The 25,477-nt window shown below is 41.7% G+C and overlaps 1 protein-coding gene across 6 annotated transcripts in view; it reads right to left on the bottom strand.

Moving 5' to 3' along the window:
* The window catches only part of LUZP1 (leucine zipper protein 1), a 108,769-nt gene that overhangs the window by 44,335 nt on the left and 38,957 nt on the right, over window positions 1-25,477 (bottom strand). The window lies entirely within an intron of this gene.

Raw genomic sequence — 25,477 nt, 5'->3', positions numbered from 1 at the left:
GAGATAAATGTCCTAAACTCCAACTAATTTATCCTTAAAAAAGAGAGGATGTGGTTTACCCAATTATTAATCTTTTTATGTCTAAGTCCTATTTCTCCAACTACATTATTAAGTTTATTGATGGCAGAGAACTGAGATATAAACATCAATATATTGTTTTGTTTTGAGAAGGACTAACAATGATCTCACCACAAGGAATGGGGGTAATGGCAAGGAGACTGAACTCTTCTATATCCACATAATAATTCCCTCCTTTCGTGCTGAGGAACTTATCCATTCAGAACAGTAGTTGCCAGGTCTATAAAATGGGTTGATAAAAGAGTCCAGATAATTTCTTCCAGCTATAAAAGCTATGATTCTTAGGGACAGCCAATAAACACTATCAGCATAAGCCTATATATTGGCTTAGTCCTCCACAGCTAACGAGAACTAAGCAGAGTACAGAAAAAACTCTCAATAATCTTAAATAAAAGACTTCTAGTATATATAGCATTGGTCCTAATTAATGCCATAAAAATGCATTTTATCAATGAGCTTGGTAAGGAATGATAAAATCTTTTTACAGTCAATGGGATATGGGTAAGTGAAAGAGGTGAATTAATGAGTGAAGAGTTAGCTAGTTAGTTAAGGAGCTATTGGAATTGTGTATATGTATGTATATGTGGTTGTATTTTAAATAATGATCAAGGTAAGAAAATCTCATCATTAGGCTCACCATTATTTTTAGCCCTCAAACATAAATGAGCATTGCCCTACCAAAATTCAGATTATAAAGATAACAATGAGATTTGCAATCTTACAACACATTTTAACACCAGCATAACCTTTTTTCTTATAGTTTCAACATTTCCCCCAATCCACCTCTCAACAACAAAATCCTTCAACTACTCAGCATCTACTAAATAACAAACCCCACCCCATCAAACTTCCTACGGAAATAAGATCACTTAAAAGAATGTTGTTTTCCTGATTCATTCGTTTTCTGCATCTGTTTCTATATCTATATACAAACCATGTGCCAGAATCACAATTCAATTTTACATCTGCAAGTGATCAAGGCTGTTATAATTTCAAAGAATAAAAGTGTACACACAGTAGACAATAAATATTAGTTGAGTATATACAGATTTAGAATACAAGTGACCAAAATATAAATAAGATTTATGAGAAGTACCCACTACAACTACAGACTAAAGTATAAGTTCTTTAGTCTGTCACTCAAGGCCCTGGCATGCTGGCCATTATCTTTTTTCCTTTTCTGGACAGACTGACCTATTCATTATTTCCTAAGTACAAACTCCTTCATGTTACACCTTTGCCCGGACATTTCACCTGCCTGGAATTACCTCCATCTCATCAAACCTATTCAAAAACAATTCAAATGTCACTTCCTCAGAAATGCCTTCCCTGACAATCCTAGCCAAAGTTGCACCCGCCTTCTCTCGTTACTCCCTACTGCAGTGGTCGGCAAACCTCGGTTCACGAGCCACATGCGGCTCTTTGACCCCTTGAGTGTGGCTCTTCCACAAAATACCACGTGCGGGCGCGCACGTACAGTGCTATTGAAACTTCGTGGCCCATGCGCAGAAGTCGGTTTTTGGCCTGGGCGAGTCTATTTTGAAGAAGTGGCGTTAGAACACTCAAGGGGCCAATGAGCCACATGTGGCTCGTGAGCCACGATTTGCCGACCACTGCCCTACTGTATCAAACTGTTTTATTTTCCTCTCTCTATCTGAAAGTATTCTGTTGATATTTTTACTGCTTGTCTCTCCCAACTAGCATGTAACCTCCATGAAGACAAGAATTCTGTCATTCTTGTTCACCACTGTACCCCAGTACCTAGAACACTACCTACCTGGCATGCAGAAGACAGTCAATAAATAGTAACCAAAACAAGAGAGATTGAGTTTGTTTCCTCTCAGCTAATGCTATAGTTCTTCTCAAGAGCATGAATAATGTTTTCTACTTCTTCATCTCCCACAGCATCTAACCAACTAACTACACTGGGATCACCCAATAAATGCTCAATTATAGTCTTTTCTGGCACACCCTTCCAGTTATATCTTTAATTAAGTAAAAAATATGCTTTAGCCCCCACTGGTTTAGTTCACTGGATAGAGTGTCAGCCCACGTACTGAAGGGTTATCAAATAGTTAAGAAAAACTGGATACAGATATTTATAGCTACACAAATATGAGGCAAACAGTTAACAATTATTGAATCCAGGTGAAAGGTATGAATATTTATTAGACTACTATTATCTTTTCTGTAAGTTTGAAATTTTTCATAAGAAGTTGATGGGGAGGAATGTTTCTCTTAAAAAGATTAATATGTGCATTTCTCTAAGCTATAACTACTTGGTAGATTGACAATACAAGTTTTAACACATAATTAGACAAAAACTGATCCTGAGATTATTATAGGATCTACAAATTGAACCACTAAAAACACAAGAAATATCAGCAAAAGAGGTAAGGAACAGTAAAAACTACCCAAGGCAAAGACAACTAACTTCCAGTCTAGACTAGGCCACATCCTTTCTTCTTAAGTAGCTCTGGGCTCAGAAGAGTTTGGGCTCAGAAGTGTCTATGATGGGAAACTAAACCACAGAACTGCAGTGACAATATATATGAATAGAGCTTTCTAAGTTCACAAGTATTTTGAAAACACAATTTGGTTTTTATTGCTGTTATTATTAAAGCAGATATTAACAACTATAATCACAACCACCAAAGTATAACTGATTCAGACAAGGATCATTAGCAGATGCTAAAACCATTTGGTAGGAGAATAGGATATTCACATTGTTTAAAAGTCACCCCACAAATTAGCTACATAGAACAGCAGGTACCTTTACAATGGAGATCAAATTTACCATCAACATTAATGGGACAGACTAATATTATGTGCCTCCCATATGACAGACACAGCATCATCTATGTAATATTACTTACTAAAAATGTTTACACTGCATCTAAACATAAAACAATCCGACAAATCCAATTTGAAACTACATAACTTGACAAGTGGCAATTTCTTACAGGTACTAACAATGTGGAACCTGAAGCCATATACATTAACATTTTATATTCTGTTACATTAAAATCAATTGGTCTACCTTGCCCTTTGAATGAATCTTTTACCCAAGCATGATTTTATAAAATCATGCATTGATCATTTGGAATACTAGTTCACTAAGCTGACAGATATGTGGATCTTCTAAATGTTGACACATTTCATTGTCCAATATTTTTTAAAAAATCACTTTTGGCCTTAGCCAGTTTGGCTCAGTGGATAGAGCATTGGCCGTGGGACTGAAGGATCCAGAGTTTGATTTTGGTCAAGGCACATGCCTCGGTTGCAGGCTCGATCCCTGGCCCTGGTCCGGGCGCATGTGGGAGGCAACCAATTGATGTTTCTGTCTCTCCTTCTCCCTTCCATTCTCTCTAAAAATCAATGGAGCCCAGTCGATGTGGTTCAGTGGTTGAGCACTGACCTATGATTCTCTCTCATCGATGTTTCTATTTCACACAACTTTAGTGGTTATCTTAAAGACTATCTAGTCCAAATCACTTTTCAGATGAGAAAACCGAGAACCTGAAAAATTACATGATATGCTAAGGTCATACTATCTGGCTATGGCAATGCTAGGTCTAAAACTCAAATTTCCCCAGTTCCTCGTCAAATACTCAACTACCTTTCGTATAACCCAAAGTTTCTAGAACTCCATAACTTCAGTATAACCTGTAGTATGGCAATCACTTCAATCAACATATGCTCTTTCAAAACCTCTAGTTCTACTATCTCATATATATGTATGAGTTGGGCAATGAATTCTAGGCATATAGATCCAAAAACTCAGGGAAAATATCTGCAAGTCATATATCTAATCAGATACTAGTATCCAAAATATACAGAGAATTCTTACAACTCAACAATAAAAAGACAAATAGCCAGCTCTAGCCAGTTTTGCTCAGTGGATAGAGCATCAGCCTGTGGACTGAACAGTCCCAAGTTCGATTCTGATCAAAGGCACATGTCCACTAAGCCAAACCAGGCAGGGCTGCACTTATATTGTTACTAGAGGCCCAATGCACGATGATTTGTGCAAGAATGGGCCTTCTTCGCCTGGCTGCCAACACCACCTTCGCTCTGGCCTGGACCCGGAGCCGCCTTTCCACCTCCCACGCTACCCAGAGGCCTCGGGCGGTGCAGAACGCCTGCATCGTCACCATGGTGACAATGCAAGTGTCCCGCCCCGCCCCCAGCTGCTCAGTGCCTGCGTATGCAAATTAACTCACCATCTTTGTTTGGTTAATTTGCATACTCACTTCTGATTGGCTGGTGGGCATCACAAAGGTACAATTTGCATCTTACTCTTTTATTAGTGTAGATAATCATTTGGTTACCTTTGTCACTTATATAAATTACTAGAGGCCTGGTGCACGAAATTCATGCACGGGGGGTGTATCCCTCAGCCCAGCCTGCACCCTCTCCAATCTGGGAACCCTCGAGGGATGTCCGAATGCCCGTTTAGGCCCAGGATCGGGCCTAAACGGGCATTCGGACATCCCTCTCACAATCCAGGACTGCTGGCTCCCAAGTGCTCGCCTGACTGCATTCCTGATTGCCCCTAACCACTTCTGCCTGCCAGCCTGATCACCCCCTAACCACTCCCCTGACAGCCTAACTGATGCCTAACTGCTCCCCAGCCAGCCTCTTTGCCCCTAACTACCTTCGCCTGCAGACCTGGTCACCCCTAACTGCCCTCCCCTGCAGGCCTGGTCACCCCTAACTGCCCTCCCCTGCAGGCCTGGTCTCCCCCAACTGCTCTCCCCTGCAGGCTTGGGTCCCCCTCAACTGCCCTGGCCTGCAGGCCCGGTCGTCCCCAACTTCCCTCCTCTGCCGGCCTGGTCTCTCCTAACTGCCCTCCCCTGCTGGCCTGATCGCCCACAACTGCCCTCCCTTGCAGACCTGGTCCCTCCCAACAGCCCTCCCCTGCTGGCCATCTTGTGGCGGCCATCTTGTGTCCACATGGGGGCAGCCATCTTGTGTGAAGTGATGGTCAACTTGCATATTATTCTTTTATTAGATAGGATGAATAGCATAAGAAGAGTGTTTATCTGTATATTCCTACTTAGAGGACATGCCTTGCTCAATAATACTGAATTGAGACTGGTGCATTAACCTTGTGCTGGTATTTTTCTCTTTTTCCTGAGAGGGCATGAGTGAGAAATTCACTTTTGTGTCTCTCTGTGTGTTTTTAAACAAACAAATAAAAATATATATTGCAACCTGACCGGTGTGGCTCAGTGGATAGAGCGTCGGCCTGTGGACTGAAAGGTCCCAGGTTCGATTCCAGTCAAGGGTATGTACCTTGGTTGTGGGCACATCCCCAGTAGGAGGTGTGCAGGAGGCAGCTGATCGATGTTTCTCTCTCATCGATGTTTCTAACTCTTTATCCCTCTCCCTTCCTCTCTGTAAAAAATCAATAAAAAAAAAAAAAAAATATATATATATATATATATATACACACACACACACACACACACACACACACACACACACACACACACATATATATATATATTGCTATAATTCACATACTATAAAATGTTAGACTATACATTTTATTGTGGGGTTTGTTTTTCAGTATATTCACAGGTTGTGCAACCATTATCACTATATAATTTCAGACTATTTAATCATTCCAAAAAGACACCCATGCCCTTAGCAGTAACTCTCCATTTCCCCTACCTCCCTTATCTCCAGTCCCTGGCAATAATAATCTATTTTCTATCTCTATGGATTTACCTATTCTGGACAATTCACATAAACAGAATCATACAACATGTAGACTTTTGTGTCTGTCTGCTTTTACTTGCCACTGTGTTTTCAAGGTTTATCCATATCACAGCATTTAACAGTACCAGGTTCAATTCCAGTCAAGGGCACATGCCCAGATTGTGGGCTCAATCCCCAGTAGGGGGCATGCAAGAGGCAGCCAATCAATGATTCTTTCTCATCACTGGTGTTTCTATCTCTCTCTCCCTCTCCCTTCCTCTCTAAAATCGATAAAAATATATTAAATATATATATGCAACAATAGAAGTACGAAGTAGAAAAGGAGTTGAGTTATGGAGTCAGGAAAGGTTTCATAGAAGCAAAGATGTCTAAACTAGATTTTAACCCTTTGTACACCATAATCATCTATAGATGCAAATGGGATGTGGCAGTTAACTGATTAAAGAATGAGTAAAAGTCCTCTCCAGCAGATATTGTGTGTGTGTGTGTGTGTGTGTGTGTGTGGTGTGTGTGTGTGTGTATGGCCCAGTGCACGAAATTTGTGCATTCCGGGGGGCGGGGGGGGGGATCCCTTAGCCCAGCCTGCACCCTCTCGCAGTCCAGGAGCTCCACGATCAATCACCCCACAGAGGGAGGCCCCGCCCACCTGCCACAGCACCGCCAGCCAGATAGCCTGGGCCTCCCTCTGCAGGGCGATCGATCAAAGAGCTCCCCCCCACCCCCGATCCATCGCCCCGCAGAGAGTGGCCTAGGCCTCCCTCTGCAGGGGCAATCGTGGGGCAATGGCAGGGCCCCCTGACCAATCGCATCACACCCGCCTTGGCTGGCCTGGCGCCAGTGCATGTCATAGCGTGGTCTTCCAGATGGTCGTCTGGAAGGTCGTTCTGTTGTTCGGTCAATTTGCATATTGTGCTTTTATTATTATAGATATACTAAAGGCCTGGTGCACGAATTCGTGCACAGGTGGGGTCCCTTGGCCAGGTGAGCAATCAGGGCGGTCTCACACAGTCCCAAATGGGCCTGGTGGGGGGAGGGGGGACCACAGGAGGTTGTTAAATAAATAAATAAATTAATTAATTAATTAATAAGAGTATGGATTTCGAAGAGGAAGGGAGAGGGAAAGATAGAAACATCAATGATAAGAACCATTGATCAGCTGCCTCCTACACACTCCCTACTGGGGATTGAGCAACCCAGGCAGGTGCCCTTGACCAGAATCGAACCTGGAACCCTTCAGTCCACAGGCTGATGCTCTATCCACTGAACCAAACTGGCTAGGGCCTAATATCCCAATTTTAATGAGGAACTCAACTTCAGAAAGGTAAACAGCTCACAGCACTATATCTATGCATTCTGTTCAATGTCAGAAATTTAAGTTCAATTAATCCTTAAGACAGCCCTAAGAACTAGGTATTATTAGTACTTCTACTTGTAGATAAGAAAACTGTGACTCAGGGAGGTTAAGCAATTTGGTCATAAACAGCAGAACTAGGAATTAAATCCAGGTCTGCCTGATCCTAAAGTTCTCTTCCAGTAGATATAATTGCTTCATCTACCCTTAATCATTATTCAGTCTAATTCAATATGCTTCCATTCTTATACTCTGCATTTCTACTGACTAGTGGTAGTAGTCTCTTCCCTGGACAGGTACAATACACCTTTGCTAGACATTGTTTCTGTGTACTAGACCTAAGGAAAGGCTAACAGCTAGAGAAATCCTAGCCAAGAAAAACCCCAACACAAACTGACTGCTTCAAAAACTCTTTTCTCTTCAGGTTTTTCCAAAGGGTAGAAGAGCCTCCAATGCTACAGCAGACTAGCCTAAGGAAGAGATGCAAAGAAATCTTTTCATCAAAGAAATGGAAAGGGCAAGTCTGACCAAGTTCTGTTTACAACAATGCAGAGATCATGCAGTACACATTGCAGCAAAAGCAGGTGCTGACATCTGAGCGCCATCAAGCCGCATAAGGCCATTAAAAATGAATAAAAAGCTAGAAGTACTTCGATCCTAAAAACGCCTCTAAACAACTGCAAGAAATTGACATAGGACAAAAAAGTGGAATTCAATTGAAGCAGTTCAAGAGTTAAATCCATGAAACAACTCATATGATAGCACATCTCCCATTCATTTTACCCTTTTTCCACATAGAACAGGTAAGCTATTTTCTCAGTTCCCAGCAAATCCAATACCCTTCAAATGCTGTTTCTCTTAGCTTGCTAGATGGCCTAGGAATGACGCAGCAAGCAACATCCTCCTCACTTCCCCTCTAACAGCAGGAAGAGAATCAAGGAACAGAAGAACCAAGTAGCTGGGAACAACCTTCCTTCTCATTCCATTCGCATTTCAAACACCACAGATTTGTCCTCCTTACACAAGAGAAGTGACTATTATGACGCTCATCCCAAACCATTTTTTTTTCATTCAAACTAAAGTTAAATAACCTTTTAAATTTTATTCCATTAAATTCAGTTCTGGTGTCCTTAGACAAGATCCTTCATGGATTTCACATCTTTAAAATAGGACTAAATATGCTACACTCTAGCATGTCAAACTCGCAGCACGCAGGCTGCATGCCTCGTTTATTTGGCCCGTGTTAGCCTTTGAGTTTGACATGTTTGCTCTAGACCCTACCTCTCTTACAAAAATGTTATTTGAAGGAAATGTTATTTAAAGTACTTGAAAAAGTTAAAAGCATAATAACAATAGCTAACATTTATTGTATGTTTACTTTGTGCCATTCTAAGCCCTTTGCATGAACTCATTTATTTCACAGAATACTATGAGGCAGATACCATCTTACACACAAGCCACAGCAGGATCAGGAGAAAGCGAAAGAACAGGAAGATGGCAAGTCAAACCAATTATTTACTTAATAGTGCACATGGTACAGAGCACTACAAGATGCACAGTGCCAACTTGTTCCACTCCTTCTCTACTAGTCAGTACAGGCCACAGATGAACACCAGAGTCCAACAACCAGCCAAGTTTCAGACAAAATGGCCTTACCAGGCTAGATGGGACTAAACACATTTTTAATTTCTAGTCAAAGAACAGAGTGCTCAATGAGGAAGATGATCAATAATTTAATGATTGTAGAGAGATTAAGAAAAAGGATATGAAATGTCTGACTACATGGGCATTGGGTCTTTTTTTTAAATATATTTTTACTGATTTCAGAGGGGAAGGGAGAGGGATAGATAGAAACATCAATGATAAGGATCATTGATTGGCTGCCTCCTGCACACCCTCCAATGGGGATCGAGATTGCAACTGGGGCATGTGCCCTGACCTCGAATCAAACCGTTACTTCCTGGTTCATAGGTCAATGCTCAACCATTGAGCCACACTAGCCAGGCCATCATTGGGTCTTTTGAAAGGGCTTTTACAGTCAAGTATTAAGGAACAGAAATAAGAAGGTAAAGGTGTTAAAAAATGAGTGTAAAAGAAAAAACTGTATACAAATGCACTTCTTAAAAAAAAATGACTAAAATAAGATGACAATAATTCAGAGACAGAAAGGCAGAGGGATTTTATTTATTTGTTTTAGAACAGACAAGACCTCAGTGTATTTATAATCTGAAAGGAAGGACTCAATGAAGAGTGAAGTAAAGATGAAAGACAGAGAGAAAGACAGTAATTGATAAAAGTGAGGTACTAGAAAAAGTGGATACTACGGGATGGAACAGAGAAGAAAAGTAATCCATGTGGATCCTGAAAGTCACTGGACAAAAGTAATGAAAATGGAGAGAGCAGATGGTAGGGACTTTGAAAAATTAGGAGCCATGCATAAATGGAAAGCCAATGAGCTAAAAGCCATTGGACTAGAAATACACTGATTATTCCCTGCTGTCCAAGGAGTCAGAGTCCTCAACCAGCAAAAACAGGAATAATATTTATTATTCGTTAGAGAAAAGGTCTTGTTTTCTTTCTTTTTTTAATTTAAGTTATTTAGGGGGGAAGAGGGTAGGAGGGAGAGAAACTTCGATTTGTTTTTCAACTTATTTATGCATTCATTGGTTGTCTCTTGTAGGTTAAACGTTGGCCTGTCAGGACGATGCTCTGACCAACTTAGCTACCAGGCCAGGGCCTTGTTTTCAACTATGAGTTAGTAGGAGATAGATGAAATGTTGGGAGAAAAGATTAAGAACCTAAAGCTTTGCTCACATTTGTGCACAAGTTCTAGCCGACCCAGTTGGTAAAGGAACATCAGGAATGAGGCAGAGAGGGGTGGGGTTGAGTTTTATACTATGGAGGTGATAGCAGTAGATAGAACTTAGAAGCAATTATCAACAGCAAACATGAAGAGTAAGCTAAAGAATTTAATGACTGCAGATGATGGGAGGAATGAAGAGAGAGGTGCATACCAAAAAAGTGCTAGGTATCATACACTGAGTTTACAGATCTAACTACATTTTCAAGTGGTGTGGTCTTCAAATCCCAGAAGCTGGATCCTGAAACTTCCTTTAATTTTATTTGCCAAGACCAGCAATTTGTCCAACTGTCTCAACAGTTTGTTGCTTGTTTTCTGAAGCAGACCTTTGTTTAGGATTTGCAGAGAACTCTACCAAAGGATAATAAGGGACATTACCCAAAAGAGAAGTGAATGTCATTGACTAGAACTAGGGCCACAGACCATACTTGGTCTTTTAAGCCTCCCCCCTTTTCCCACACTACCCCCACCCCCACAAACACAGGATAAGTTAAACAAAAAACTCCTAACATAACAAATGCATTCCAAAAATTCCTCTGCACTTACATAATTAGATTACCATCTAATGATAATGTTATTTATAAGGTTTACAATCTCCATAACTAAGAACTTACACAATGTTTAGTGGTTTGAAACATACTATTTTTTTTCCCAAATGAGTACTTCCAAAATAAAAGAAACCTTTTAACTTCCAATTCAATCCCAGAGCAATTTTAGAAGACTCTCAACATATTTCAAATAGAATTGTAAAAGCACGTGGATATAAAGCAGTTAGCAGAAAATCTGAGGCAAAAGGCTGTCTTGCCCCCTTTTCCAACTTCAGATAACTAGTCACAAATGTCCCTTATTTTTACCAATCTCCTAATCTTAGAGTTATCTTTACTTTCTTGTCATTAAATCCTCTCTCTTCCTTTTTCAAAACTTCTCTCCAACATATTCCTTTTTTTTTAGCCCCTAAATTCAGGTCCTGATAGTGTTCACACCTGAATTTCTACAAAAATCTTTAACTGGCCTCTTTTCCAATAATCTAATAAACCCTTTGATTAATCAATCTATAATTTCAAGTTCATCAAGTCACTGTCCAACTTATAAGCCTTCAATGGTTCCCAAATGTTGGCAAGATCAAGTCCAATTGCCTCAGTATAACTTTCAAGACTGTTCATAATCTGACAGATCATTACACCTCCTAGTCCATAATCTAAATTCTATTATTAGATCACATAAGTCTTCTCAGGTCCAATCATAATACAAGTTTACTTCCAATCTCAGTATCTTTGCTCATGCTTTTGCCCTGGCCTAGAAAACCATCCTCTTCCTTTCTGTCTATTCAAATCCTATCTATCCATCTTATTGCAAAACTCTGGTCCAAACTGCCTCTATGAAGCCCTCACAGACCAAAATTCAGCCAAGACTAATCTATGTAAACAATTCTTTAAGATCCTGATAGTCTCTTTGAAATTGAACTGGAATCTAGTCTTTTTAAAATGTCTAATATAATCATCAGCCCTCAAGTTACCACAAAAACATATTCTAGCATATATTTGAAAGTATATAATTTTTTAAAATTATACTAAGAATATTTCACCCTAGCTGGTTTGGCTCAGTGGCCTGCCTGTGGACTGAAAGGTCCCAGGTTCTATTCCGGTCAAAAGGCACATGCCTAGGTTGTGGGCTCGATCCTCAGTAAGGGATGTGCAGGAGGCAGCTGTTCAATGATTCTCTCTCATCATTGATATTTCTCTCTCATCACTGATATTTCTCCCTCTCTCTCCCTCTCCCTTTCTCTCTGAACTCAATAAAAATATATTTTAAAATAATATATTTTTGAAGCGTATCTCATATTGCACTCCAGTATAGCTGTGGCAGAAAAATATCTTCTACATTCAACCAGCTACCGTTTACTCTTTAACAGTCTTCCATTTTAAAGACATTTAAATGTCTTTAAATTTATCAAGATCTAAAAATGGTATTCTTTCTTTCCTAAAGAACATAAGCCAATGTTGACCTCATTTATTTAGGAAATAATGATCTTAAAGACACAGTTCATAAAATCGTCATGTGTTCTGGTTTGAACAATACAATGTTCATGATCAAGACACACACAACAGTATGTTGATTATCACAGGGAAATGGGGGTGGGTAGAGATTGAAGAGGGTATGGAGGGGATAAATGGTGCTGGGAAACTTGATCTGGGGTGGTGAACACACAATACAATCAATATACAGATAATGTATTATAGAACTGTATACCTGAAACCTATGTAATTTTATTAACCAACTAGAGATCTGGTGCATGAATTCGTGCACGGGTGGGGTCCCTCGGCCTGCCCTGTGCGATCCTGCTGAAACTGGCTCTCCGACATCCCCTGAGGGGTCCCAGATTGTGAGAGGGTGCAGGCCAGGCCGAGGGTCCCCCACAGTGCACGATCGGAACCGGGGAGGGATGCGGGAGGTTGGCCAGCCAGGGAGGGACCACGGGAGGGCTCCAGGGTGTGTCTGGCCCATCTCGCTCAGTCCCGATCAGCTGGACCCCAGCAGTAAGCTAACCTACCAGTCAGAGCGTCTGCCCCCTGGTGGTCAGTGCATGTCATAACGAGAGGTTGAGTGGCCTTAGCATATCATTAGCATATTACGCTTTGATTGATTGAACGGCCGACTGGTCAACTGCACACTTAGCATATTAGGCTTTCATTATATAGCATGTCACCCCAATAAATTTAATAAAAAAGTTGGGGAGTGGGGGGAAACAAGTTCAGGAGTCAAATCCTAGCTTGGCATTCAAGAGTTGTATTGAATTTAGGCAAGCTTATGTCTTAAGGATTTTCATTTATTAAAATGGGGATAATAAAAGTATCTACCCCAAAAGGTTGTTGAGAGGAAGATTAAAGACATGAAAAGCACTTAAGTACAGTGGCTGGCATATAGTTAATATAGATTTGTTATTAGTCTTCAGTAACTAAGAATTCTTAGAAATTTTCAATTGTAAGACTTAGCTAAGCTGCTTATTCACTGATTATTAGATACAAATTACTAAGATGGCCTAAATTAGAAAAATAAACCCAGGTAATGAGGTAGATAGAACATTTGTGATAAAGCTGCTCTGGGGTTTAAAAAGCCAAAAATTAACTTCATTTATCTTGCTCAGAATTTAACTTCTCCAGTTAACTTGAAACTGGATAAAACCAGAGATTTCTTTATGTTTAGAAACAGAAAAATGCTGTCAGATCAAGATTGGATGATACCATTTTTCAATTAAAACTCTTCAGCCTCTGCAGAGATAATGCCTTGGTAAGTAGGTCAAGAAAATACATTTGACCTTTTAATAACTAATTTAAAACCTATTCCTTATACAGATTTGCCTCTCAGCAGACAAAAAAGTTTTTTTAAAAAACTTGCTTTTTACCCCTCGCCAGTTTGGGTCAGTGGATAGAGCATCGGTCTGCGGACCAAAGTGTCCCAGGTTCGATTCTGGTGAAGGGCATGTACCTTGGTTGCTGGCTCCTCCCCAGCCCGGGCCCTGGTTGAGGCATGTGCAGGAGGCAACCAACTGATGTGTTTCTCTCACATCAATGTTTCTCTCGGTCTTTCCCTCTTATCTTCCACTTTCTCTAAAAAATCAATGGAAAAATATCCTCAGGTGAGGATTAACAAAAAATAGTCATAAAAAATAAAAACTTTCTTTTTAGACAAGAAAAAACACGTTAATTTTTAAAAGGATATAAATAATGTTGATATTAATACAAGATAATGCTTTCATTAGAAAGATTTCAACTCAATCATAATACAATTAAAACAAGTTATGTTAAGCAATGATTTTTATTTATAGGGGTTCAAAACTAGTACTGTTTTTCAAGTCATCTTGGGAAGCAAGATTCTCTTTCAACAACAGCACCAAGACTCAAAACCTTTTTTAAACTCCATTTATAGGATTCTCAAAGACAAATCTCACCAAAAAAAATTCTAGTCTTCACCTTTCAGAATTACATCTCATTTATGACCAAAAACAATGTTGATTACTTACTTCATTCACCAGACTGCTTACCTCCAAAAGTTAAATTTAATTCCCCCCCAAACGAACACTTATCAGGATTAAAAATGTGCAATGTGCTCTAATAACAAATTCAAGAGAAATATACCTTCAACTATTTCACAGTTTGGAAATCAAATTAAAATAAATATATAACTGCTTCCTGTTTTGGAAATCTGTGATATTTGTTTTTTAAACTGGCCTGTGTGTTTCAGTTGGTTGAGCATCGTCCTGTGCACCAAAAGGTTGCCAATTCGATTCCCAGTCAGGGCACATGCCCAGGTTGCGGGTTCAACCCCAGGATAGTGTGCGTATGGGAGGCAACCTATCAATGTTTCTCTCTCCCTTCCTCTCTCTCTCAAATCAACAAAAACACATAAAACAAATAAGAAAAATTAAAAAGCAATCATATTACCTTACAAATACCCCTCAGAGATGACCATAAAACTACCCAGTAACAAAACTGAAAATCTGAAATACCAGCTCTATATAAAAACAGCAAAATGACACTGTGGATAACAACTGAAATTGTTTAATTTGAACAATTAAACTTCCATAACATTTGCTCCTAGTGAGTGCCTCTTTAGAAATAGTGTTTTGCCCTGGCTGGTATGGCTCAGTTGGTTGAGCATCATCCTGTGCACAGAAAGATCACTGGTTCGATTTCTGGTCAGGGCACAGGCCTAAGTTTCGGGTTTAATCCCCGTGCGGAGGGCAACCGATCAATGCTTCTGTCTCACATCAATGTTTCTCTCTCTCTCTCTCTTCCACACCTTTCCTCTCTCTCTAAAATCAATAAAAATATATTTGTAAAAATAGAAACAGTGTTAATTTTGTTACTGTTGTTAATCCTCACCCGAGGATATTTTTCCATTGATTTTTAGGGAAAGTGGAAGAGAGAAAGAAAGACAGAGAAACATCTATGTGAGATAAACACATCGATTGGCTGCCTCCTGCAAGAGCCCTGATCAGGGCCCAGGCCAGGGAGGAGCCTGCAGCCAAAGTACATGGAATCAAACTTGGGACCCAGTAGGGGGCGTGCAGGAGGCAACGATCAATTTTTCACTCTCAAATAGATGTTTCTCTCTTCCTCTCTTTCTCCCTCTCTCTAAAAATCAATAAAAATATTTTTGAAATTTTTATTGAGTTTCTTTTAGTTTGCCAATACATAAAGAATGCTACCTGGCTTTAAACTAAATATTAATTTTTAAAATAATAAAGAGAGGAAAATTTTCTTCAGTTCTTTGAGCAAAATTGAAATAATGAGCTGCCCACACCTTTCCCTCTCCCCACTTCTTCCCCCAAAGGTATGCACCTCCTAAACTCTAAGGGGTCCCAGGAGACTTGCTACCAAGGGAGCAATGGGCAGAAACCACTGGCTAACTCCTAGAACCTGTTCACAAGGCCCCCTTTTCTCTGACTCTCCAGTGCTGACAGCAGTCCCATTGGCTCACTTCTTTCCCATTATGTTTCTAGAGAGACAAAGCAGCTCTGCCTAGTCTCTCTCCTGTTGCTTCTCCTATCCTGAGGCCTTCCTTGTTTCACTGTCATAAAACATACTCTTGATCTGGCCTTGTGGCTCCGTTGGTTGAAGCATCATCCCTTACACTGGTGCGATCCCTGGTCAGGGCACATGTAGGAGGCAACTGATCCATTTTTCTCTCACATGGGTGTTTCTCTTTAAAATCAATTAAAAAATTAGTCCTAGCCAATTTTGCTTAGTGAATAGAGCATCAGCCTGCGGACAGAAGAATTCTAGGTTCGATTCTGGTCAAGAGCACATGCCAGGGTTTTGGGCTTGATCCCCAGTAGAGGGCATGCAGGAGGCAGCCGATCAATGATTCTCTCTCATCATTGATGTTTCTATCGCTCTCTCCTCCCTTCCTCTCTGAAATCAATAAAAATATATATTCTTTTAAATTATTAAAAAATTAAATATACTCTCAAAAACTTTTTTTAATAATGACTAATATTTACTACCTACCAACATTATGATCTAAGTGCTTTTGTACATTAAATTATTTTTTTAAATATATTTTTATTGATTTTTTTACAGAGAGGAAGAGAGAGGGATAGAGTTAGAAACATCGATCAGCTGCTTCCTGCACACCCCCCACCGGGGATGTGCCCGCAACCAAGATACATGCCCCTGACCGGAATCGAACCTGGGACCCTTGAGTCTGCAGGCCAACGCTCTATCCACTGAGACAAACCGGTTTCGGCGTACATTAAATTATTTAATCCTCACAGCCACTATCACCATCTTAAAGATGAAAAAATTGGGGCTAAGGCTATGAAACTGGAATTGTAGAGCTTTAAATAACCTTATAAGGCAAAGTGCTATTTTAACCAAAATGGTCAAAGAATGAGAATAAGACACAAATGAGTAACCAACTGTTAAAGAATTAGAATACAATAAAACCACATTTAATAAAGCTTTACTTGAATAAAATGTGTGATTCAGAAATGTACTCCAAGATCCCAGGATGCCTAGAAACCAACACTATGAACAATTCTATTGTGAATGTATAAAGTGTAGGAGACTGGGTTAAATACGTACTAACCTTGTAATCCATTCTGAAAAAATGTCTTTTTGTAATAAATTCCCCATAGTTTATCATTTGTCTCTTCATATTTCAAAAGAAAACTTCTGATTCTACTTATACTTTTTATTTTAACCTATCTATATATATAAAAGGCTAAGTGTCTGTACGACTGGTATCTACGATGCGCACTGACCATCAGGGGGGCAGATGCTCAACGCAGGAGCAGCCATGATCCTGCCATGACATGCACCAGCCATTTAAAAATACAGACCTGGCACCGACAAACAAACACTCAGCTTCCCCGAAGTGGGACACAGGCCCTGCCACCACCCCAAATCGCAGCCAATGCTGCCAAGACCCCCTGGTGCAAAATGCAGCCCACAGCCCAGCCCAGCCCGGAAACGGTCGCTATGGGCACCGGGCAATGACGTCACGTAGAACTAGTATCTTCTCCCTAGCGACTAGCATACTTGGAGTTTCTTCAGTCCAGGAACCCGACTTGCTTTATAGTCAGGTGCAAACATTTTACAGCTGAACCAAATGTGAAGCATTTTCCCATGCCTCATCTCATTTGATTGTCACAGAAGTCCTGGAGTAGGTAGACAGGAGACTCAGTAGAATCCTGTTTTCTTTTCATCAGCAAGAAGCGAATAACGATATGAAAATATTTTTCTAATTAATTTCCTTTCAATGTGCACAAATCCGTGTACTGCGACACTAGTAATAAGTTAAAAAGCAAATAGGCTGATTTCATAAAGTATTTCTAGGTCATTAAAGAAAAAGAGAATAGTAAGATTATAAAAGGTAATAAAATTACTCCAATGTCTCTCAGAAACCTCCTAAGTCCCTCTGCCAATGTTTCCATTTTAAAAAATTTACTAAATTACATGCATATTAGCATAACCAATGGACATAGACACTGGGATGGTGGGGGCTTGCCCTCGGGAGTGGGAATGGCGGGGGTGGGGATCAATCCGGGAAAAAGGAGACATATGTAAAACTTTAGACAATAAAAAATAAAATAAATCTTACTAAGCAAAAAAAAAAAATTCTAAATTACCCCAAAATCTTCTGATATAGTTCCATCAGCAAAGTCAAACTGGCCCTGGCCGGTGTGCTCAGTTGGCTGAGTGCAGTCCCATGCACACCAGTTTGATTCCCAGTCAGGGACATACCCAGGTTGTAGGCTAAATCCCCAGAAGGCCCAATGAACAAGGCAGCCAATTGATGTTTTTCTCTGATCAGTGTTTCTGTCTCTCTCTCCCTCTCCCTTCCTCTCTCAAATCAATAAAAACATATTTTTTAAAACAGTCAAAATGATCACTACTTAAAAATACATAGTAGGCACCTAATCAAAAATATTTACATTTATCACTCAATTATGCAATATGTTAAGTTAAACCATCCCAGTTACTAATTTAAATTTGCTTAAAGTTCACACAAAATTAGCACATGCATTTAATAAAAGAGGAAGAATAACTACTGAGAGAGCTTACTGACATGTCAGAGAAGGTGACTATAAACAGGTTTAATTAGCTTCAATTTTTCATTGTTGACATAATAAATGCCATTTATCAGAATAATTCAAATGAGATTACTTTCTAGTATCTCATTTCAGTTAATAACTCCAATCTGAAAGCATGAGAAGCACTGACTAAGCATCTTTCCAAGAACTGTGCATAATTACTTTTTGCCAATGACAGATTCCAAAGGAATATCTGCTTTGTGGTACCAGGACTGGACTCCTGTACCTTCACAACCTAATAATTGTGAAATCACCTGAAGCAGCTGGGGCACTCCCAGCCTTTGGATTAGAGAAAACACTAAACAGAATTCTAATAAAAAGAATCCATGTTAAGAAGCTGAGAAATTATGCCGAAACCGGTTTGGCTCAGTGGATAGAGCGTCGGCCTGTGGACTGAAGGGTCCCAGGTTCAATTCCGGTCAAGGGCATGTACCTTGGTTTCGGGCGCATCCCCAGTGGGGCGTGTGCAGGAGGCAGATGATCGATGTTTCTCTCTCATCGATGTTTCTAGCTCTCTATCCCTCTCCCTTCCTCTCTGTAAAAAATCAATAAAACATATTAAAAAAAAAAAAAGAAGCTGAGAAATTAAAATTGCTACCTATACATAAACATCATTATGATCAATCATCAAAAACGCTACTGAGCCTGGCCAGCATGGCTCAGTGGTTGAGCATTGACCTATGAAACAGGAGGTCACAGTTCGATTCCCAGTCGGGGCACATGGCCAGGTTGCAGGCTTGATCCCCACTGGGGGGTGTGCAGGAGGCAACCAATCAATGATTCTCTCTTACCTTTAATGTTTCTATCTCTCTCTCCCTCTCCCTTTGTCTCTAAAAATAAGAATTTTTTTTAAAATACTCTGCTGAGAATCTACTATGTGCAAAGTTCAGTGAAAGGGACTGAGGGGAATACTGGCTAAGACAAAATTATCTACTGATCAAGAAGATTCTGATCAAATTAGGTAAAGATACAAGCTAGTCAAGTTATCCAAGAGTATGAGGGGTATTGGCATTACAAGCTGCAAGATTTTTGAGAAAGATCCAACTAGGTAGATAAGACATACTAGTGTGACTTACCAAAAACATGAGGGTATCAGCAATTAATGTCATAATTTTTTAAAGAGAGGTTAACTATTGCAAAGCCAGGATAGACTTCAAAGAGGGGTAATTGAGCTGAGCATTGAAGGATGGAAAGATTAATTGGTTAAACAGCATAAGAGAAGAAAAGGACAAAAGATAATGGCAACAAAGGTGTGAATTGGGCAAGTGGTCATTAAATATTTATAAATACCTACTATATCTCAGTCATTGTTAGGTACCAGGTATACACTGGTGAACAAAACCTATGAGTACCCTGGCTCCTGTGAAGTCCAGTATGGAAGACAGATAATAATCACACAAGCAGATATATCATTACAAATTGTAATAGGCACTAAGAAGGGAGGCAACAGGAAATACTAGTAACGGGAAAGGACTGGCAAAATAGGGATGAGGGAAAGCAACTCTGATACATAAGCTGAGGCTTAAAGAAGGCAGCCATGCCCTAACCAGTTTGGCTCAGTGGATAGAGTGTCGGCCTGCGGACTGAAAGGTCCTAGGTTCGATTCTGGTCAAGGGCATGTACCTTGGTTTCGGGCACATGCCGAGTAGGGGGTGTGCAGGAGGCAGCTTGATCGATGTTTCTCTCTCATCGATGTTTCTAACTCTCTATCCCTCCTCTCCCTTCCTCTCTGTACTAGTAAAAAATCAATAAAATGTATTTTAAAAAAAGAAAGCAGCCAGGCAAAAAGCAGGGGAGTGTTCAAGAGAGAGTGGGCCTAACTGGCATCGTCCTGATATATTAAAGTTGTGGTTTCGATCTTCAGTTGGGACACATACAAGAATCAACCAATGAATGCACAAATATGTGGATGTTTCTCCCTTCCTCTCTAAAATCAATCAATCAATAAAATTTTTATAAAAGAAAAAGAGAGAGCCACCCATACAAAAAGGCCTGAGGTATGAAAGAACTTGCTGAATTTGAAAGTAATAAGCTACTGTGACTGAAGCATAATGGACCAGGGGCCAGGTTATATACAAGGCATAACAAGCCAAGATAAAATGTTTGCAGCCCTGGCCAGTTTGCTCAGTGATTAGAGAGTCAGCCTGCGGAGACAAAGGTCTCAGATTCAATTCGGATTCAATTCCCAGTCAGGGGGATGGTCAGGATCAGGGACACATACCTCAGTTGCAGGTTCCCCAGCCCAGGTAGGGGCATGTGTGGGAGGCAACCAATCAATGTGTCTCTTTCCCTTCAATGTTTTTTTCTCTCTCTCCCCCCACTCCTCCTCCTTCCCTTCCACTCTCTGGAAATCAATGGAAAAAATATCCTCAGGTGAGGATTAAAAAAAAACAGTGTTTGCATACTCATAAACATATCCTATATAATAAAAGGCTAATATGCAAATTGTCCCCTTGACCAGGAGTTTGACCAGGGGACGGGCCAGCCAGCCAACTGCCCACAACCCCTCCCCCCGGGCTGGCCCCGCCCCCAATCAGCCCCCTTCATCCCGATCAGGGGCAGCCCCTCCCCAAGGCCGGCCCAGCCCCAATAAGCCCAATCGGGGCTGAGCTGGCCGGACCCCACCCATGCATGAATTCGTGCACCGGGCCTCTAGTTGTTGGATAAAAGGAGCCAGACCCAAAAGAATATATGGAGTATGATTCCATTTTTACAGAAGTACAAAAACGGATAAAACTGCCCTATCTGGTTTGGCCCAGTAGATAGTGTCAGCCTGTGGACTGAAGGGTCCCTGGTTGAGCATTGACTATGAAACAGGAGGTCACATGCCAGAGTTGGGGGCTCAATCCCCAGGAGGTGGGCAGGAAGCAGCCAATAGATAATTCTCTCTTATCATTGACTAGTGGCCCAGCGTGCGAAATCGCGCACAGTAGGCTGCCCGCCGCTTCCGCGGGAGCCGGCAGGAGCCGAAGCATGCCAGCAGGAGCTCGCCACTTCTGCGAGAGGGAGGAGGAAGGGAGCCGCCAGCAAGAGCTGGGGTGGGGGGGAGGAGGGTCCAAGAGGTGCTCCATGCATCTCCTGGTGACTGGTTGCGCACGCAACCCTACCCACCTGCACGCACCTGCTGTGCATGCAGCCTCCTGCTGATTGGTCGTTATATGTGAGGGTGTGATAACCATGTGCATATTAGCCTTTTATTATATAGAATGTTTCTATCTCTCTCTCCCTCTCCCTTCCTCTCTGAAACCAATTAAAATATATTTTTTAATAAAAAAAGAAATAGATAAAAACAGCAATGCCTAAACAGGTCAGCAATGCTTGTTATGTTTTGGCTTATATTTTAATGTGGTATTTTCAAGCATTTCTTTTGCCCCCTCCCCCTACCCTTCCCTCTCCTCAACCCTAATACACCAGAGAGTGTAATTAAATAAAAAGACCCCAAACTTGAGCATCAATTATACAGGAGTTCAACTCAATGGTCTGCCCCTCACTAGCTTTGGCATAACTACTCTGAGCTCAGATCCCTCATATATAAAATGAGGATAATGACTACCTCATAGAGTTATTATTTTCTCCCTGTCATACCCAAAATACTGAGTTGGTGGACTGTTATTTTAATTTAATTATTATTTCCTAATGGTATATGGATGGTTGAGAAGTTTCCATTCTCAGGATTCACAGGTGGGAGATGATTATAAAACAGGCAACATAAAGAAATAGAATGAATAAAGAGAAATAAGGAGTAAGAGGTAAAAAATGGAGTTTCTTCTAGAAGTGCAGTAACAGGTTTCAAGCATTTCCTTAGATAGAAACTTAAATGAAAGGAGAATGGGCAGGTTCAGTAAAGAGAAATTATGAGAAGGAAAAAATAAGCTTACGTCTTCCCAGCAAGACACAATTTCTACCTAGTGTATTCCCTTTGTGGAATATTAGCTAAAACAAGTTAGAGGTAAACTAAGGCTATTCTGTCACAGGTGGAAGGGCCAGGCCTTTAATCATTTTATAGCATCCCCACCCTTAAGAACTATTTGAACAACCATAATCTGTAAGTACTTCTTAAGGATAGCCAAAGATGTTTTATATTTCAGGAGCTACCATTTCATAAAAAATAAAATAAATAGCAGTTCAACTCTTCAATAAATCTTTGGGTAATTTTTCTTCCACAATGTATCAAAAATAATGAAAACCTGGTTTAATATATTTCCCCTGATTTGACAAATGTCCCCATCTTCCCTCTCTTATTCTCCTCATGCATCTCACCATCAAATATCTAAGATTCCCCCTCTTTCCTACAAACTTGGCACCTGAACTCTCTAATATTCACTCTGATGGCACCAGTATTGAATGTGAATATAAAAACTTGACAAAATTTCCAGGGACCACTCTGCTAACCAATTTAAACAAATGAAGTCAGTAGTGATCACACAGCTGTATACATTTGTCATGTATCCATCACAAAGTGTACACTTAAAATTGGTGAATTTTATTGTAGGTAAATTATACCTGGACAAAGCTGACTTGGAAAAAAAAAAAAAAAGAGCCCAGCCAGTGTTGCTCAGTAGTTGAGGTCTCTAGTTTTGATTCCCGATCAGGGCACATGCCCAGGTTGCAAACTCGATCCCCAAAAGGTCCCATGCAGGAGGCAGCTGATCAATGTTTCTCTCTCATCTATGTTTATATCTCTCTCTCCCTCGCCCTTCCTCTCTCTTTAATAAAGTCAAGAAAAACATTTTTAAGAAAAGAATGCATGCATTCATTCAGCAAATATTTATTGAGCACCTATTATGTGCATTCAAAGTTTATACCAAATCTTTCAGCTTGACTATGTAGGTCCTACCTGTATGTAATGTGCTTTACTCATAAGCTGACAATGTCCCACAAAGCCATGTTACATGAAAAATGGTTCCGTTTCTGATCATGAATATCACCTCAATGATGGCCTCTACAGTGGACGAACCATTAGCTATCGAACATCTTCCATTACATAAATGCAATCTATGATCACCCAGGTACTCTATAAGAAAAAGATGTATTAAGCACCTACTGCATATAGAACATAGCACTACAACATGGGTTTGTCTTTCTACAAAAAAAAAAAAACACAACCTAGAACATCTCAAAAGCATTCTGACAACACTGCTGGAGGAAAAGAAGGCAACATTATTGGGAAATAGACTTAATTGACAGGGTCCCAGTGACCTAGTGGCTCAGTCAAAGAGCTAGAAACTAAGCCTCCTGGTTCCCAGTGCAGTGTGCCTAGTGGAGATAACCATGGACCTTAGAAACAGACTTGAGTTTTATTTTATTTTTTTTAAAACATATTTTATTGATTTTTTACAGAGAGGAAGAGAGAGGGATAGAGAGCTAGAAACATCAATGAGAGAGAAACATCGACCAGCTGCCGCCTGCACACCTCCCACTGGGGATGTGCCCGCAACCAATGTACATGCCCTTGACCGGAATCGAACCCGGGACCCCTCAGTCCGCAGACCGACACCCTATCCACTGAGCCAAACCGGCTTCGGCCAGACTTGAGTTTTAATTCCAGTTCCACTTCTTACTAGTTTTATATATAAACTTGGGAAAAATCCCTTTACCTTCTGACCCTCACCGTTTGCTCATCTGTGAAACAGAGACGCCAACTACTTGTGAAGACTTTGTGAGATATAGACCACCAAGCACAATTACTGGGCACAGAATAGGCACTCAACAATATTACTTCCCCTTCTTGGTCTTAAATTATTTAAGAGTAAGCAAATACCTATTAATCAAGGCTGATCCAAAATCCCTGTTAGTAATCACAGGACGATGAACCAGTATTTGCTGTCTTGTTTATATTCTAATCAACTCCCTTCCCACCCCACCATTTCCAGTTTTTCTAACTTTAGTGACTATGTTTAGAAAAGTGATTTAATTTTAGAAACCTGAAAAATTCTTCTGAGTAAATTGAGCACAACTTTAATATGCCCCAAGGGGAATTCTGAGCAAAATAATTATTTCTGACAAGAGGACTTTCTATGGGGGTTATTCAATTTAACCACACCAATGCCACCAAACACGCAAAGTGACAGGAAGCAATCTGGAACATACTTGTACAGATTCCCAGACGGGAAATGTTCCCCGAAAATCCATGCTCCTCTCTCCCTCCCTAATCTGAGGCAGTAAAATCTCACTAGGTGAACTGAATTCCCCCGGTTCTGACTGCGGCAGTTTGTAAAAAGCCCTGAACAAAACCCCACCTCTCAAAAGACCCCCCCAAAAGGCAGGGAAGTCCAGAGAGTATTTTCTCCACAAGCGACAGACAGATAAGGCACCAGGAGCTCAGAAGCATAATTTGTTTCCCAAGGTCATTCATGTCAGAGAAGGTGCGGCGGAGAACCTGCCCGCCAGCAGCCTGCCTTTGCGGAGATCACACTGCAGCGTTTTGGGGGTGTCTATTCCCTTCCCCTCTCGCACCCTCAAGTGTGAGCACCAGTCCCGGCATTTCCGAAACAGGCCACAACAAGTCCTGCAGTGTTAGGAAAGGGGCTGACGATGAAGAAACAGATGCTCCAAAGCAAGATGGTCTTTCCTGGCTCACAGAGCGTCCTCCAAGGTTATTACCAGAAACCGCAGGCACCTCACAGAGCGCTAGCCCGGGCCCCGAGCCCCCCCGCCGCCCGGCCGCTCCGGGACGCCGGGTTCCCTGCCGGCAGCCTCCGCAGCCCGAGGCCACTGGCCCCAGAAACCGCACTTCATTCCTGCGCCTCGGGAAGCCATGGCTCCTTCCCGGCCGGGCAGGGGTGGGGGTGCGCGGGGAGGCGGGGAGGCGGGAGGCGGGCCGCGTGCGCTGCGGAAAGTTCACCGCGGCGGCGGCGGCGGCGGCGGGCGGGGGACGGCCCGGCCCAGCTCGCCCGCGTCCCCCTGCAGATTCCACCATTAATTAGTCCTCAGGACTGTCTACTGGCAACTTAAACAAAGCGAATGCCTCAAATTCCTTCCTAGCCCGGCGGTCTGGCTGTGAGACCAGCATCCGCCGGGACGCGGCCGGCGAGGCAGGCCGACAGCTGCGGCGGCTGCGGCGGCGGCGGGACCCCTCCCCGCCCGGCCCGCACCCCCGCAGCGCAGTCCCGCAGCCGGCCCCCGCACGCCGGCCCGAACGCTCCCGACCTCCTCCCTCCTCCTCCTCCTTCTCCTCCTCCTCCTCCTCCTCAGGAGCTCCCGGCTCTTCCTGTAAGATCACTTCCTTCCTCCCGGGTGCCCGCGGGCCCCGCGCAGCCCCCTCCCCGGCCGCCCCGGCCCCCCGCCCCGCCGCGCTGCTCCCCGCCCCCACCGGGCCCCGCGCGCTCGCCCTCCGACTCCCAAACTCGACCTTAAAACTCTT

This window comes from Cnephaeus nilssonii (genome assembly GCF_951640355.1).
Source record: "Cnephaeus nilssonii genome assembly, chromosome: 7".
Taxonomy (NCBI): Eukaryota; Metazoa; Chordata; class Mammalia; order Chiroptera; family Vespertilionidae; genus Cnephaeus; species Cnephaeus nilssonii.
The sequence above is the reverse complement of the archived record's forward strand: the minus strand, read 5'-3'. Positions and strand labels throughout refer to the sequence as shown.